Here is a 13,627-nt window from a genome sequence, read left to right on the forward strand (position 1 = left end):
TGTTAGGTTAGGTTAGGTAGTGGACTTAAAGAAGAAATCAGAGAGAATGAGAGAAAGCTTAATGCAGCTTTATTAAAATGGGGAAAGGGGAGCTCCCGGGTGAGTTCCTCATCCTGGAGGGGCAGAATGGGAAGTCACACTGTGAACTGACTGGGGAGGATTTTTATAGACAGGGTCTTTAGGGAGGTACATTCCATTCTGATTTAAGGGCCACCTGCTAGCTTAGCCAGGCAGGCAAGGCCTTTTGCCTTCTTATCTGAAGCAGGCAAGGCCAACATTTGTTTTCTGAATTTTTCATTCTTCTCTTTGGCCCTCTTTGCCCAGACTAACACTGACTATCCACAATTCACATTTGAAGAAGTTCGCTTTCATATTTTCACTACTTGTGGGGATAATAATCTTATAAAATCTGGAAACACTCTGAAAAAATAGTCTGTAACTACATTAGTAACCAAAGCCTACTGTCTCTAACTTTATGGAAGAAAGATCTGACAATCTGATCCAGAAAGATCACAGTCTAGCAAACTCTGTGGGGCAATTCTACTCTGAAACTTGGGGTTGTTCCTAGTAAACAAGACTCTAAGGATCTAACAGACACACTGACAGTGTTAAGAATGCATTTAATGACTTGGTCCAGTTTATCTAAATTGTTGGTGTATATTTATAAGGTAATTTTATATATTTTTAATATCTTCAAATATTTTACAAACTATACATTGATACAAATTGATAATTGGTTTTCTGTTGTGTAATGATTTGAGTGCATTATTAGTTTTGTCAGCATTTCTAAATGATGAAATCTTGACCAATATTTCATCTAAAGTAGATTGATTTATAAGTGAGGATGTCAAGAATACATTTCACTTTCTTTGGACATGGTTTTGGGATGGACACATCCCAGGAGAAAATGTAACATTTGTAAAGAAATAAGCAATAGAACAGACTCCATAGTGAAACTGTGGTTCCAACAATGGGCTCAAACATCTCTATTACTCTGGAAATGGCTTAGCACACGGAAGACTTTAGTTCACAGTATCAATATGAATCAAAACTGGCTTGTCATCACCTATTAACAAAAACACATTTGATTTAATATTATATGATACTGTTGTTATGTACCAGCTAGTTGTAATTGAGTCATCACTAACCTTTCAAAAGGTTTTCAGATGCAAGAGAGGAGTTTGTCCACTTTTCTCCAGTGAATCCAAACTCCATGTCTTTGGGTTGGCAACACAACTCCTTAGCATTTGCTACCAGATCTTCCTTTACTAAGATACTACTATGTAAAATGATTCTCTACTTTATTTTCTCTGTTAACTTATTAATGGCTTTTTGAAATTAGTAATAGATCATTTCTTTCCTGCCTTTTCCTCTGCCAAAGTTTTCACTTAAGCACTATGTTATTTCTGTCATTCAAGCTTTGATATGTTATATTTTTGTTATCATCCCATTCATTCTATGTAATGTCTTTATTCTGCAATGTTTCCTTCCTTAATAGTAATTACCTTAGTATATAAGAATTGATATATTTTACCCCTCATTCCTTCAACATTGAAAGCATTGAGTCTTCTGTGGCTGAGGACTGAGCAAAGTCTCAGGAAAAACATTATCCAGAATACAAAGCTCACTTACAAAAGAAACAAGGTTTATTCAAGAGTGTGTTCTCTCAATCACAAGTGCTTTATTGGCACTTTACGACTTTATATGACAGATGTGTTTGCATGTGGGTTTGTGTACATGAGTGCACGCATGTGCATGTTTACTGTCTTTAATTGTTCTGGTGTCCTAGTAGGAAAGAATTGTGATGCCAATCCAAAGACAGGAGATTCAGATTCACCAGCTTCTTTGTGGGAAAGATAGAAAATCTCCTCCTGTGGGATTCACAGACTCAGTAAACCCAGCTATCACTCAATTCTGACTCAAGAGCACTCAACAAAAAACAACAACTTCAATGATCAAAGCTATTGCATCATAGCCAGAAGAAAGATTCTATCATCTCCTGTTCTACATACAACGTGCTTTTGCTTTACTCTATTAAAATATATTAACTCATTATCAAAATAGGCTTGTAATTGTTATTAGAAAAGGAAAAGTACATTTGGGCTAATGACTAGAGGAATACAGAGCTTCCTTTTGGGGGGAGGTTTTATTTTCATGAAGAAAATATGCAGAAAAGAATGTGTATGAATTTGAGTGGTAACAGGCATTGTATCTATGCTTATCACTGAAATTTAAGACTTACAAGAAGAGTCATTTAAATGTTGAATTGGTCAGACAGGGCACTGTGATGAATGCTATTGATTACCTCATCCAATGTCAATGTCACCTTCCTGCTGCTTCTTACTTTACTGTCAAGGTTGGGAAAATAACCATTAATTTCTAATGCATACAATCCTGGAAACAGATGAGCTCTCTGCAATCTCTTGTGTGAGAACTGCATTTTTATTAGTTAAGTGAGTAGGAGGACTGGTCTAAATTGTCCGTTATATTGGTGGATTTGCAAAAAGGAGTATGTGTGTTGTCAATTGTAGATGCAGTTTCTAGAATCTGAATGCTTACCCTATTATAGACGAAAGTGGAATGTACTACATTTATAATGTAGCATTTAAAGCAATGTGTGGAAACATGGACACATGGACAAACATCTGTTCTGTCTTTCCGTGCAACATATCATATCCAATATTAGCCTTTGACAAACGTTATTCAATTTATACAAGCCAGAGCCGATTTAGTTCATTACAATTCAACCCAGATTGATCAGCAAAGGCATTGCCATGTATATAACTGTGATATATACCATATGTAAATCCTGTGGGTTGTAAAATAAAAAAAACAATACTGAAAATTTAATGAATGTACGTATAATTTTAAAAATGATGAATATTTCCAACATATTCAATAAATTGAAACAAAAGGAATGCCCACTTTGTCTGTAATATATTTTCTTACAAAATATCTAAAGCAAAATGACAAACTTAGGTTTGTTAATTATAGATTTGGGGAACACAGGTGTTTTTTTATTATTGCCTTTCTTTTTTTCTGCATTCTAAACATGAAGCAATAAAAAAGATTTATATACTACAGTTTAAACTTATACATAGGAATGAAAAAGATCCAACAAAATTTACCCTGTGAAATTATAAGTAAAATAAAACTCTATAAATCCACTATAAGTTCCTAGATTATACCAATGTACATATTATATTTACAAATAAGGCCAATGCTTGGTTCTAAAAAGAAAGTTCAGGTACTTTACTGCTGTTAATAATTCCAAGTTTACATTAAGAGAACAGAGAATTAAAACACCAGAGATCATCACGGTCAATGCTCTTAGAAATCTATACACTATACAAATAATCTTGAATCTACTAGCTGCCTCTTGGGAAAAAGAAGATCAGTCTTTTTAAATCCTGTTAAGATTCAATGCTTCCGAAAACCAATGGCGGGTCTCTATGAATTGGAATGATGTAGAGACAAGAAGATGAATCTTTATGTCACATATTTAGGGAATGTTGCTAAGAGAGGTTATTCCTTGGAGAGGGATATCATGTTTGGAAAGGTGGAGAAGTGTAAAAGAGAGAAGACCCTCGACCAGGTTGGTTGACACCATGATGGTGACAATGGACTTGAGTGTGTTAAAGATTAAGGGGATGGCATAAGATAGGACAATATTCAGAACTGTTGCTCATAGGGTCATTATGGGTCATGCTCAATTTAACAACAGTGGCGATTGGTTAAAATATAAAATGACAAAGTGACTTCTTAGAAGTTGTTCACTTATTTCACATAATTGATTTAGGTGACCAGCCTCACTAGAACCAGAAAGATTGGTTTCATTATACATCATTTTCAAGTAAAACTTATTCTTTTTGCAAACAATAAATGAAGGACTGTATATACAATTCACATGAATGAAGCACAATATATATGAATCATTATATGCAAATAGTTTTTTAAAATTACAAAAGGGTTTGCTAAAATGATTTACTATTTGCAAAATATTTTTCTCAGAGCCTATAACCATCAAGAAATAACTCCTAATTTGCACTCCTAACTCTTTGGTAAACTATAATCTACTTTCTGACTATAAATTTGTCTAGCATAGATATTTTACAAAAATAAATCCATACATTCTATAATTTTTTGCTTCTCATTTATTCTGGCTAGGAAAATGTTTTCATGCTGTAGAATGCATCCAAACTATTTATAGGTTGAATAATATTCTATACAATGGATCTACCACATATTCATTCTTTTGTTATGGATATTTGAATTGGCTTTACTTTTTGACTATTGTAAATAATGCTCCAATGGATATTATGTAAATGCATATTTCAGTTCATACTTTAAAAAAATGCATACCGGTATTTCTAGGTTTGAATTTTTAAGATATATTTATACTAACATTAATTTTATTTCCTGAAACGCAGTAATCCTGGCCACATTTTGATTACCCAATACCCTCACTGGCTGTGGTGGTATAATCTGGGGGCATAGTCTGTGGAGAATCACTCTACTGGCTCACGTGGTGCTCAAAAGTGCTGCGTCAAGTTCACCAGATGCTTGTGTGAGAGGTCTCTGTCTCCTCTTATGTGATTTACAGTCTCAAAAACCCAGTGGAGGGTTGTCATTGGATGGAATCAACTAGATCAGTAAGTTTGCATTTTTTTTACACTGTCTGATGACTACTATGTTATTAAGCATTTCTATCATTGTGGAACAAACCATCAATTACTCATGTGCATGTTCAAATTCAAGCTGAAGAAAATAAAAAATACACAAGAACCAAATCACAACCTTGAGCTTATCCTCTCTGAATTTAAAAAGAATTTTAAGAATAGGTTTGAGACATTGATTACCAATCATTGAAGGTTAGAGGTGTTGTGGGAGGAGGTCAAGGATATCGTTCATAAAGAGAGCAAAAAGTCATCACAAGCACAGAGGAGAAAGAAAATAACAAAATGCATGTCAGAAGATGCTCTGAAAATAATATTAAAGCATCAAGAAGCAAAACCAAAGGGAAGACGTGCAGAAGTAAAAGAGCTAAACAAAGTTTTCAAAGGGCAGCTGGATAAAACAAAGCAGGGCATTATAACAGAATGTACAGAGACCTAGAATTGAAGAATAAAAAGGAAATAACTCACTAGATATTCCTCAAACTGAACAAACTGAAAAACAAATTCAAGCCTCAAAATGTAATACTGAGAGATGCTATGGGCAAAATCTTGAATGATCCAGGAAGCATTAAAATAAAATGGGAGGATTATTTCATTACTGTACCAAAAAGAATGAAACAACATGGAAAAATCTCAGAAAATACCATATGAGCAAGAGCCAATGTAACAAAAAGAAGTTTAAGATGTACTGAATATACTGGCAAAAAAACAGAAAAGAAAAAAAGGCAGGCATAGATGGTCTACAATTTGAGAGGTTTTAATTAACAACTTTGAACATGCTCACTGGCTTATGCCAGGAAATTTGGAGCCTGGCTTGCTGACTGAAAGAAATCCATATTTCTTCCCATTCCCATAAAAAGTAATCCAAAATAATGTGGAAATCATTGAAAAATATCATTAATATCACATGGAGGCAAAATATTGCTGAAGATCACCCAGTAATGTCTGGAACAGTACATTGACATGGAAGTGCCAGAAGTTTAGAAGAGGCTGTGGCACCAGAAATATTGTCAATGTCAAATGGAACCTAGCTGAGAGCAGTGAATTTGAGAAGAATATCTGTGTTTTATTGACAGTACAAAGGCATTTGACTGTGTGGATTATATTGAGAAGAATGAGAATCCCAGAACACTTAATTATACTCACATGAAATTTAGATCAAGAAATTGTTATCCTAACAAAACAAGGGAAGACTACACACTTTAAAATTAGGAAGGTTGTGTGTTAAGGCTGCAGCCTTTCTCCATACCTGTTCACTGTGTATGCTCACCAAACAATTAATAAAGCTGGACTCAAAGAAGAAGAATATGACATCAGGATTGGAGGAAACCTAACTAACAATCTTGCTAACTGAAAGTGAAGAACATTTGAAACGCTTGCTGGAAAAGATCAAGACCTATAGCCTTCAATATGGAGCACATCTGAATATCAAGAAAGCCAAAGGACTTACCACTGGGCCAATAGGCAACATCTTGATAGGTCAAGAAAGGATTAAAACTTTCAATGATTTAATCTTATTTGAATCCACAATCTACACTGTTGAAACCAGCAATCAGAATATCAAGAGACACATTGCTTTGGGCAAGTCTGCTGTCAGGGACCTCTCCAAAATATTGAAGAGCAATAATGCCAGTTTAATGACTAAGGTGTGCCTAATTCAGACCAGGATTCTTTTAATTATGTGCTGGGAATTTGAGAGCTGACAACAAAGCAGAATGACAGAAGACTTGATGCCTTTGACTTGTGTTGTTGGCAAAATGACAGGTCTTGGGATAAAGTCCAGCCAGAGTGATATCTGGATGCAAGATTGGCTACTCCTCTCTGTACATGTCGTTAAGAGAGGTTACTCCTTCGAAAGGGATATCATGCTTAGACATGGAGAGGATCAGCAAAGGAGGGGAAGAAACCAATGAGAGAGATTGATGCAACAATGGGCTCAAGTGTATCAGAGATGACGGGGATCACACAGGATAGGGCAGATTTCAGGTCTCTTGTTCACAGGATGGCAAAGAATTATACTTGACTTGAAGAAACCTAACAACAACAAGGAAATGAAGAAGGAAATCAATATCATTTGATAAAAATAAAAGCATACATATTCTTTTCTGGCAGTATCAGTATGGAAATTTAAAAGAATGTAAGTAGTTTGAGCCTAGTGAGAGTTCAATAGGCCATAAAAATAAGCAAATATTTAAAAAAAAATAAGAAGTATTGTGATGGGAAAGTCTGCTGTTAGGGACCTCTCCAAAGTACTGAAGAGCAATGGTGTCTCTCTGAAGACTAAGGTATGTCTAATACAGGCCATGGTCTTTGCAATCACTTCAAATAGTTAGCTGGACAATGACCAAGGAGGATAGAAGGAGAATTGATGCCTTTGAGCTGTGGTGCTGGAGAAGAGTATTGAGTGTAGCATGGACTGCTAAGAAAACAAACAGTTTCATCCAGGAGAGGGTTAAGTCAGGCTGCTCCTTGGAGGCAAGGATTCTGAGGCTTCGTCTTACATAGTTTGCACATGTTGTAAGGAGGGACCAGTCCTAGGAGAGTGAGAGGGTAGAGGGACAGCGCAGGAGGGGAAGGCCCTCAAGGTGGATTGATTCAGGACTGGGGTAATTGGGATGGGTATATCCAAGACAGTGCGATTGACACAGGACAGATCAGGGTTTAGGGCTGTTGTATATAGTATGAGTTACCAGCGACTCGACAGCACATGACAACAACAACAACAACATATTGAGTCTATAGAATAAGACTAGTAATTTCAATATATTATAAAATTCTTTTTTACTGCATTAATAAAGGAAACAGGCATGTAGAATTGGCAGTACGTGTAAAGGTAGCTACAAATATTAAAGCTCAAAACCATATTTTCTTCAGATCAGTTCGGACTCATAGTCATTGTCCGTGGGTTTCCAAGTCTGTAAATCCTAATGGGAACAGACTGCTAATTTGTCTCCTAAAGATCTACTGGTAGGTTCAACCCACCCAGGATAAAGAGACTTTTGATTAATAACCCAACATGTTATGGACTGTGCTACAAGACCTCCTTTATATAGTATAGAAGTTGGAAAAAGAAAAATCTAAAAGTGTTGCTTTTTTTTTTGGCAGATACTGCCAAGGGGATACATTCAACTCTAAAAGATCCAACTACAGGCCAATAGTTTCCTAAAAGTTTCCTGGTAAATGCACTCTCTGAATGTCCTCCCAAGTTAAATGCACCTGTAAGCACAGCTCACTTGGTTGGCAAGCCGACCAAAAAGAAAATACCAAGGTAACTTTGCAGCAGAGAAGTAGGGGCATGAAGGCAAAAACTACGGCTTGAAACTAAAAATCAAGGTTTGCATTTTGTAATCTTTGAATAACATCCTTCAAAAGCTAATTATCCTCAATCAGAAATAAAGTGAAAATAAGTTTTGCTGCTTTGACTCAATCTTGTTACTGGGGAGATTTCCTTACTCTGCAGTGACTAAGTAAGTAAGGGTATTTCAAGTATTAAACTTGGTGTCAATGATTTTAACATTTTTAAGCATGTAAATGTCTCAGGATGCTACACCATAGAAATCACAATGGCTCATGCTTGACTAAAAAAAAAGAAGTAAAAAAAAATTTAAAAAAAAAGTTAAGAGTAAAAACTTTTAATTCCAATATGGTAAGTAACAAGAAGAGTTTGACAAAATAATTCCACCACATTCTGTCCACTTACTTTGAAGAAAAAGAAGAAAGTATTACTGTAGTTAAAAAGAAAAATCACTATTAAGTATGTTAACACAAAAATAATAATTTCAAATATGTTCATTTTACTGTGCTCTTCTTACTTTTAAGATACTTAAATTAGAAATGAACAAGTACAGTTATTCCTTCAGAGCCATAAGAATGAAAAAGTATTAAAGGGGCAATTTAAGTTTTCAGAGTGGACTACTGGTAATTCATCCATAAAAATACAGTGATATATATTTAAACATTGGGTATTTACCTTGCAATAAAAGAGCTTAGCATTCCTAATGCTTTACTTACTCCTTTGTCTAAAACTAGCTGATAAACAAATACATTCATAAATTTAATGTCATTCAAGTTGTACTCTAATACAAATTATTTGGGTAGAAATACAAGTTACATTGTTTTGCTTATGACACATGTATTCTATAACACAACAGCAGAGATTTGGTTTTAAAAATGCCACATTAAATCACAAGAATCATGGAACAAATCTTTTTATTACTATAGTAGTTTTTACAAAAACTATATCATAGTGGTTGATTAACCTCTAAGTAAAAATAAAAAGAGTACTTAAAATACTACCAGATACCCAAACCTTAATTTTTAACTAGGTTATCTAATTATTTTTGTCATAATTGGAGAATAAGTAGACTACAAAACCCCTCCCATTACTTATTTCCAAAGCTGGTATAATATCCCCTTTGAAAATCAATAATAGTAGAAAAAATATTCCTACTAACACAATTCACACTGCCTAGGAAAGTGGAAATGTTCTTTTCTACAGAATTATATTTCCAAAAAGACATGGTGTGTTCCTATTCTGCTTCTCTAATGTAGTAGGAAATGTCATTTCAAGAAACATTCTTAGTGACTTCAGTAATCAGAAAATGTAATGATGGTACATACAGTTTTGCAATTTAGTGATGAAAGGGACTCTCAATGAATGCTGAATTTTAAGTAGACAATTACAGAATTCTCTGTTCTTTATTTATGCTCACAACTCATATCTCTTTATAAAGAAATAAAACAAGAAAAGTAAATTGGATGTGTATCAGAAAACCCTAAGGTGCTTCCTTTAATCTTTCAGCTTCATATGCTTGTTAACCCCTCCCCAGCCACCTCCATAATCACGGACTCTGTACTGATGGCTATCTCACCATCTGGACCTTCTAGCTTTTCCTCTTACTTTCAGAGACAAGTGAACCAGGTTGTATAGGTCATGATTTCTGGCTTCTCCAGAACATTTTATAGAACCAGGTGAAGCAAGTTGGAACTATGATACGAACTTGAACCACTGACCGAGATATAATGAAAGAAAAAGATCACAGTGGATTTATGTGAGGCAAACTGATAATCCATGTGTTACTTTTTTCTGAAGGAATGATACATTTAGTTATGCTCTATTTCCCATGCTTTTCCCCGTCACTCCTGGGATACTGGTAAACTTTAGTTAAGAGAGGAAAATCATTCAGTAAAATCTGCTTAACTTTTCAAAATTTCAGATTGGTAAAACTATCAGTCACAGAGTTTAGGAAGCAATTGTAGAGAATCTCAGAATTGACTGGACAGTTTATATTGGAGGCTGTATGGATCTTATTCAAAGAATTCAGATTACCGGGTTAATAAATATAAATGATCAAATAGAATGTGCCAATATGTCACACTGTCTCTAACACAGAATGCAATAAAATGATAGATGTACTTTTTCCATAACAGAGGCCAAAAATGTAACAACTTCCTTCTAACTATGCAATATATATTCCACTATAAATTATCTTTATATTATTAAAAAATTATTAACTAACAAGTTGCCAATTTTTGCTGTGCCTTTCAACGATACTTAATGAAGAAATGTGGTAGAAAGGGATATCTATTAAGAATTTTCTTACTTTGCAAATAGGAAGACTTTATTTATATAATGGACACTTAGCACATAGGCTGTTAGAAATTCTTACATAATAAACCCTAACTTTAAACAAGGTGGTAAATATCACCTTTTACTTTCCACCCCTCCCTCCCAGCATGGTGTCTTTTTACAAGAACTGGCCCCTGGAACTAGCCCCTGATGGATAATACATCGAAAGCGTGTGACATAAAATGTCACCATCTTTGCCTCTATAGGAGCCCCTTGATTATATATTTTCCAAGATGGGCTGGGGCGTTCTTTTGGCAGTCCATGTCAATTCAGTTTACTTTTACAGCACCATAATTCAAGATATCAAAATTAAGTCTTCCTCTGTTATCTCTACTCTTTGTTTAACTTTCAGAAACATAGGAAGCACTAAAATACCATGTCTTGGATCAGTCACACTGTGGTCTTTAAATTGACATCAATGCTCTTTAGAACTTTTGAGAGGTCTTTGATAGCACATTTCTCCACGGCAACACATTTATTATACACAGAGATTTTATACATATATACATATATATAAAATATATAATATTACATACATATATGCGTGGTGGTGGAAGTGCAGGAATCGTGGCTTTTGGACTGGACAGCTTTTCCAGGAATGTGTTTGACGTGCAGGTTTGCTCTATCCCTGGAGTGAGGCTAGCCAGCCTGGGCTTAGGGTTTGAACCAGGAGGCAGCCTTAAGCCCAAAGGGCCGTCGGGCATGTGGCCCTTGGGCCAGGTTCAAATTGTCTTCCTGTCAAACATTCTTCTATGTGGTATAGCACTGGTCTGTGCGTTGCTGTACAGAGGTAACTCGTGGTTGCTGTGATGCTGAAGCCTGTGACAGTGATGTGCCAATCATGGTAATGGGCACCCGTGGTGGACAGTGTTGGCTGGAGCTTCCCGACTAAATCAAGCCTGGAAGCAGGAGCGGCATCCACTTCCAAAATGGCTTGCCTCCGGAAACCGAACAGTGCTCAGGCTGTTCGTTCATAGGGTCGCTATGAGTCATCGACGACTCAACGGCATTAAACAACAACAACAACATACATATATAATATATAATATTGTTACTGTTCTTGTTGTTAAGTGCCATCGAGTCGTTGATGACTCATAGCGACCCTATAAACAAAAGACCTGAATACTTGGATAACTTTCATCATTTCTCCAAGTTCATAGGGTTTCCAGAGGCAAGCCATTTTGGAAGTGGATACCATGTTGTTGATTACCTTCAAGTAGAATACGTCTCATAGCGACCCTATGAACAGAAGACCGACAGCCTTTCTAGGACTATCGTCATTTATCAAAGACTTTCCAGAGGGTCATGCTGCATGTTGTTTAGGGTATGGATGACATATGTGTGTGTGTGTGTGTGTGTGTGTGTGTGTGTGTGTGTGTGTGTATAAAACCAGGCTGCTCCTTGGAGAGAAGGATTCTGAAGCTTTGTCTGACACATTTTGGACATGGTGCAAGGAGGGACCAGTCTTTGGAGAAGGACATCATGCTTGGGAGGGTGGAGGGACAGTGCAAGAGAGGAAGACTCTGGAAGAGATGGATTGATTCACTCACTGGGGTAATGGGAGTAGGTGTGTTAGAGACAATAATCTTGACACAGGATAGTACAGGCTTCAGAACTGTTTCATATGGGGTCACTGAGTCACAAGTGATTCAATGGCACAGTATAACAACATGGTTTCATGGCAGGGGCTACTTTTTCCCACTTTTCCCAGATTTATTCAAGGCTCTGATTCCCTGATCTGATTTCCCTTGGAACAAGTAACTCAAGAAATTTCCATTTCTAGTAATTTGCTGGAAAATGTTAACTTTTCTTTGGATTTTCATTCCATTCTCTTACTCTTGCCCTTTGAATTTTCTTTCAATCACTGTAGCATGTGGATGTGCTGGATCTATCATTTTTCACCCCATTACCTTTTCAGAAACAACAATAATTTTATTTGTTCTAAACTCTTTCTTCTGCGGTAGTGATGATCTTTGTTTAGGATGTTTAGAGATTCTTGTAGAAAATAGAATCATAGGTTCCTTTTAAACAGTTTGGATTAGGTATTATTTGCATGGCAACAGTCAAGAATAAGGGATGGGTAGGGAGAGGGAGGAAACTGCAACAATGAAAGACTTTTTTGTTTTGTTTTGTTTTTTAAAGAAGAGAAAAGCAAACTAAGGGCAGGTATGGAGGAAATTGTGCAACAATGATAAATCAAGTTCTCTGTAAACTTTCATTAAAATCTCAAGAAAATAAAAATAAAAAAAATAGAATCATAGAATGTAAGGATTCAAAATAACCTTATATGTCATCTGATCTAGGAGTTTCAAATAGATATCATTCCCGGTCTTGACACTGATGGATAGATCAGTAGGGAACAATGTGCCACTAATTTAGGGCCCTAAAGAAAGAAAACTTTTGTTTATTTGCATTTTCAGCTGTAGGCTCAAAAGGGAGAGGTGATGGTTTACTTCATAACATGGGCTTTTACTCACAGGCTATAATTTGGGAGCTCTACTTGCTCAGACATATTGTTCCAAACTTTTTTGGATAATTTTCACCAGAATCTTGCTGGCATGTTATATTAATGATATTGTTCGATAATTTCCGCACTCGGTTGGGTCACCTTTCTTTGGAATGGGAACAAGTGTGTATCTTTTCCAGTCAGTGGGCCAGCTGGCCGTTCTCCAAATTTCTTGGCACAACTTAGTGAGCACATCCAGGGCAGTGTCTGTCTGTTGAAATATGTCAATTGGTATGCCGTCAACTCCCGGAGCCTTGCTTTTTGCCTATTCATTCAGAGCAATTTGAACTTCCTCCTTCATCACCATAGGCTCTTGCTCATATGTCATTTCATGAAATTCTTCTGTGTCAGCCAATTCCTTCTGATACAGTGACTCTGTGTATTCCTTCCATCTTCTCTTGATTCTTCCTGGATCATTTAACATCCTACCCAAAATATCCTCAAGTATTGCCACCCGTGGCTTGAATTTTTTTTTGAGCTCCTTCAGCTTAAGAAATGCTGAGTGAGTTCATCCCTTTTGATTTTCTGACTCCAGCTCTCTACACATTTCATTATAGTATCTTGCTTTGTCGTCCTGGGCTGCCTTTTGAAATTTTCTGTTTAGCTTTTTGATTTCTTGGTTTCTTCCTTTAGCTTTGGCTTCTTGGCGCTCTAATGCAATATTCAGAGTCTCATCTGACATCCATCTTGGTCGTTTCTTCTTTTCCAGCCTTTTTAATGATCTTTTGCATTCATCATGGACCATTTATCCTCCCAGAGCTCATTTGGCCTACGCTCATTGGTGCTAACGGCCTCGAACCTCTTCCTGAGATGGTT

Source organism: Elephantulus edwardii, unplaced genomic scaffold (assembly GCF_000299155.1).
Source record: "Elephantulus edwardii isolate Elephantulus edwardi_28Jun2011 unplaced genomic scaffold, EleEdw1.0 scaffold00052, whole genome shotgun sequence".
Classification (NCBI taxonomy): Eukaryota; Metazoa; Chordata; class Mammalia; order Macroscelidea; family Macroscelididae; genus Elephantulus; species Elephantulus edwardii.